Source organism: Alligator sinensis, unplaced genomic scaffold (genome assembly GCF_000455745.1).
Source record: "Alligator sinensis unplaced genomic scaffold, ASM45574v1 scaffold836_1, whole genome shotgun sequence".
NCBI classification, from domain to species: Eukaryota; Metazoa; Chordata; order Crocodylia; family Alligatoridae; genus Alligator; species Alligator sinensis.
The window spans coordinates 500897-505274 of record NW_005842667.1 but is presented as its reverse complement, the minus strand read 5'-3'; the positions used below and the strand labels follow the sequence as shown (position 1 = coordinate 505274).

Here is a 4378-nt window from a genome sequence, read left to right as displayed (position 1 = left end):
AGAGCAGTATGCCTGAAACGGGGCTTTTAGCCCCTCACCAAAGCACACATGCAGGAGCACGTGCAGCAGCAAAAAGTAGCAGCACAGATTTATGCTGCTACTATTTTTGCCACTGCAAGTGCATGCCCCTGCATGTGGGGATGTGCTCAGGGTATTTAATTAGATCTGGGAGAGAGAAGTAGAAGCTGGCAGAACACTTGTGAAGTAGAGAGAGAAAACACCTGTCTTAATTGAAAGAGCAAGGAAGGGAAGGAGGGAGTATCTCAGAAGCTTTATATATAGTAAATATTAATTCATTGTCAGGGAGGCAGCCCCTGAAATTTTGGAGATGTTGCCCATCACTTGTATTCACCCTGTGCAGAATAATAATTACTATTTGCAACCATGTGAAGTGATGAGGCCTGAATGTTTCTGATGTGCACTACTGTGTGTGTTCACTATCTCTAAGTTTTTATTTGCTGCTCGACAGCAAAGTACTTATATTGAAGTTGGGTTACCTGGCCTAAAATAATTAAAGATGAATAGAATGTTTGTGCTGCTTGAGAGTAACTTACTCTTTCTCAACAAGTGTAAGCAGAGGGAGGTTAGAATTTATTTAGTTTCCTATTCTGTTGACTTTCTGCTCTACAAATTATGAAACTCAGAGAATCTGAAAGCAAGCTTTAATCACAGGGCCAGCTCCAGATGTTAGTTTTCAGAGGATTACGTAGCAGTCTTACATAAATGCCAGGAGTACAGACACCAAAAGCCAGGTCCTCAACCTATGTGTATAAAGATGTGTACATTAATGTCAATGGAGTCACACTCATTAACTCTTGCTGATGATCTTGTCCCAAAGGTATTTTGCCATATTTAACAAAGCCTCTCTCCTGCTGTCTTCCCTTCTCAGGCAGCATGCCACAACAGTGCTGGGTTAGAGGCAATTTGGAAAAGTCTCTTGCTCAAATTTTATTGTTGTACCACCAAACTGAGGGAGGGCGGGGGGTGAGGAGAAACAGACCTGAATCAAACTCGCAAGCAGTAGGGATTAGACCTCTAGTCTTCCATTTCAGAAATAAAGGACTTTACCACCACCCACAAAGAAACTGCTACTAACAGTATACCCATTTTTCTAGACCCTGTTGCAGGGCTGCCACTAGATTACATCACGTGTGTGGAACAGGTTAAAAACAGTTCAAATTGGCTGACCCTCCTAGACATCAACTAATGAGGAATCCTAAAGATATAAAATGAGTGTTTAGCCATGTCATGAAACCCAGTCAGTCCAGCTTTGAGTTTAAAAACACACCAATAAAAATGTATTAGCTTTTTGTGGTATTCAAATGGTGAAAATTTATGACTTTCACATGAATAAGTTATTTTAGAGGAACTACTATATTCTGGAGCAAATGGAAAAAGTGACATGTTTAGAGAATTTTAAATTTTGCAGCTAAGAATTAATTTCACAGTGTTAAAACATTTGTTTTCCCATCTTGAATTCAGTGGAGTAGAATTTCCTGTTAAGAAGCTGGAACTATGAGACTGTTGGCTGAAAAGACAAAAGCCTAAACCTTCTGAACTCTTAACCGTGAGAATAAGACACTGCAATTCTGGAGGACAAGTTCTCTGCTGTTTGGAAAGTAATCTGGCTGCTGTATATCACACTGGGACATTTTGGGGCTGTGAAGTTGTGTTTTTATCTGTTATAATTGATAAGGTTCAAAATAAGTTATTAAATAAGTTAATTTTAATAACTTACATCTTGAATGTATCTCATCATTCCAGGCAGATCTTTCCTCTTCACAGAATGCAGTATATGAAAAAGCCATTATGGATCTCATCAGAAAAGATAAAATGAGCTTTGGGTCTTCCATTCAAGATGCTACTAGAAAGCACAAGACTATTCTGGCAGGTTGTACAATACTAATGTTGTTTACTGACATAAAATCATCAACTTCAGGGGCTTAACAAATATGATGTAATTGACCATGCCCACATGGGCAGGTCATCATGTGAATTCCATACATTCACTGGTAAGCAGTTAACCATGTGAGTGAAATTTCAATAGATGGTAGTATGAGTGATATTGTAGCTGTGATTGTCCAGAAATTACATCAGAGGCAAGAATTTCTTGCTTGGGGATTCACAATCTTGTGTTTTGTAATCAGGAGCATCTGTCGCTCTCATTTGCTGAACCAAATTTGTAAGTGAACTGAAATAAATATACAAGGAGAATGTGTTACAGTATTCACCCAGATCTAATCAGTGGTAGTGTTGACTAAGCACTCTAGTACCTACTCCTCAGGCAATTTTATGCATTGCGCTAATTCAAGAAACACTGATAAACACAGTCAGTGCCAAGAGTCAGCAGAGACTAGGCCCCAGCAGAACTTTATGTTCTTTTTCCTCTAGTCTCCTCAGCTAGGGACAGACATTCAAAAAGCCTGAGCCTGAATTGATTCACTCTTCGCAGATTAGCCTAAACTGCGCAGCTTAAACCGATTAATAACCGAACAGACATTCTCTGTTAAATCAGGAAATGCAAGCACATGCCTGCAGTGGCTTGAGCTGGAAGCCGGAGCCCTCCAAGGCTCTCACCCCTCTCTGCTGGAGTAGAGGGGGCATGGCCAGGTATCAGTCAGGGCTAGCAGGACACACAGGATGCCAATCACCAGTGTGGTGGGGAGCGGGGAGCGGGGGCAGCTGCTGCCAGACTGAGGAGCGGGGATGGGAAAAAAAGTACTTTCTCTGAAGCAAGCATGTATTGAACACAGCAGTTTGCAAAGCATACAACAGGGAACTACCAAACATCTTCGCCTAGGCTAAGATACAGCCCAGTAAAATACAGCATACACAACTTAGTCAAACTTAAAATATAAAGCAGGAAGAAACGAGAAAGCCTTGCATAAGTCTTACTAATCCTGAGGGCAGAGTGTCTTCTTATAGCCAGACATTCAGAAAGGCTTTGTTTAGGTTTCACAGGTTCTGCTTTATAATGTCAATGTAGCTCTGCATTCTTTGATCTGCAACTTCCAGCCAGAAGTTGTCTTCAACTTCCCTTAACTCTATCTCCAGCACATACATGTGATGATCGTCAGGTCTTTGCCAGCACTTCCCACATCTCAGTCTTGTCCTGCAGGTCTTAGCTCACAGGTGCAGGTCTTGCCTCTCTCTCCCACTCCAGAACCACTATGGAATTAATCCCTACCCTGGCTGCAGCCAATCTGGAGAGAGGGAGAAATTAACTCCGTCTTTGCCTGGCTGTAGGAAAGTCATGGAGGTGCGGCTGGGGCTGGTAAACCCCAGATGCGGTATGCAGGGTTTGCCAGCATGGGGGAGAGAGAATGTAGGGAGGAATTTGCCTCAGGGGCCACGGCAGGCCAGTGTCTGGCCATGCCCCACCCCTGTTCTTGTTAGAAAAGAAGAGGGGAGGGGCCAGCCCTGCTGTGGAGCAGACAGTCCCACCCAGCCCTGAGAGCATGCATCATTCTCATTAGCTATTTAGTCCCTGGTCACTTTTCAGGCTCCATATCCTATTCCCAATCTCATTGGTTTTAGGGCACATGTCTAAATCTTCCCACTAATAATCTGTACCTACCCCGTTGCTCAGCTCAGGCTTCTTCACCCAATCAATTTCTCCCTCAACACCTCAACCGATATGTCTGTCTTCAAGCCTCCATTTCTCACCCCTCTCAATCCTATTTGTCTACCACCACTGGCTGCCAGGTTCAGGTCTCTCTTCAACCTCTTTATCTAGTCTCAGCTTTATATTCTGCCAGTTGCTTCTCTAGCTCCCTGAGTCCTTGTTCTGGTCTCTTTGCCCAGCCAACTTCAGTCCCTCCCCTTGCATGCCCCATTTCCTAGTCAGACCTGTCTTCCCAACCCTTGTTTCCTTCCTTTATTTTGTCCCAGTCACCTTCTCCAACGACTCTCAGTGTTTTCAGCTGTCATTGGCTGCAAGATCCTGGCCTTAAGAAATTTCAGTTTAAACTGTATTTTCAACAATTAGCATATTCTTAAAAAGGGAAGCACTGGACAACTTAGCAATAGGCAGTGCTTCCAGACCCACACATAATATGTATGGTTACCTTTTGCACCAGGAAAACCACAATAATCCATCTTCATCTGGAAATCAATAACAAAACCTCCATTTGGGGAACAGAGTTGGATCTAAATGAAGTTCTGATATACAGATAGTGCCTCAGTTTTTCATGTGGACAAGGGAACTTTTTTAATGCTTGTAAGTCCCAGTTTTACCAATGTGGGGCATGGTGCTGCTAGCTTAAGCACATACCAGCGTGCTTACCCTACACCTGGGAACAGGGTTGTTTTTTTTTTCATGTAGCCCTGTAGTTATTTTCAATTACTTATCTGAGTTGTCTGTTGTTTTACTGGGGCA

The 4378-nt window shown here is 42.8% G+C and overlaps 1 long non-coding RNA gene across 1 annotated transcript in view; it reads left to right on the top strand.

Moving 5' to 3' along the window:
• Positions 1 to 1552, top strand: part of LOC112551933 — an 18587-nt gene extending 17035 nt beyond the window's left edge. Inside the window, exon 3 of the long non-coding RNA XR_003096272.1 lies at positions 1483 to 1552. This is a non-coding gene — a long non-coding RNA (uncharacterized LOC112551933). The remainder of the gene's footprint in view (positions 1 to 1482) is intronic.
• Positions 1553 to 4378: the final 2826 nt, after the last annotated feature.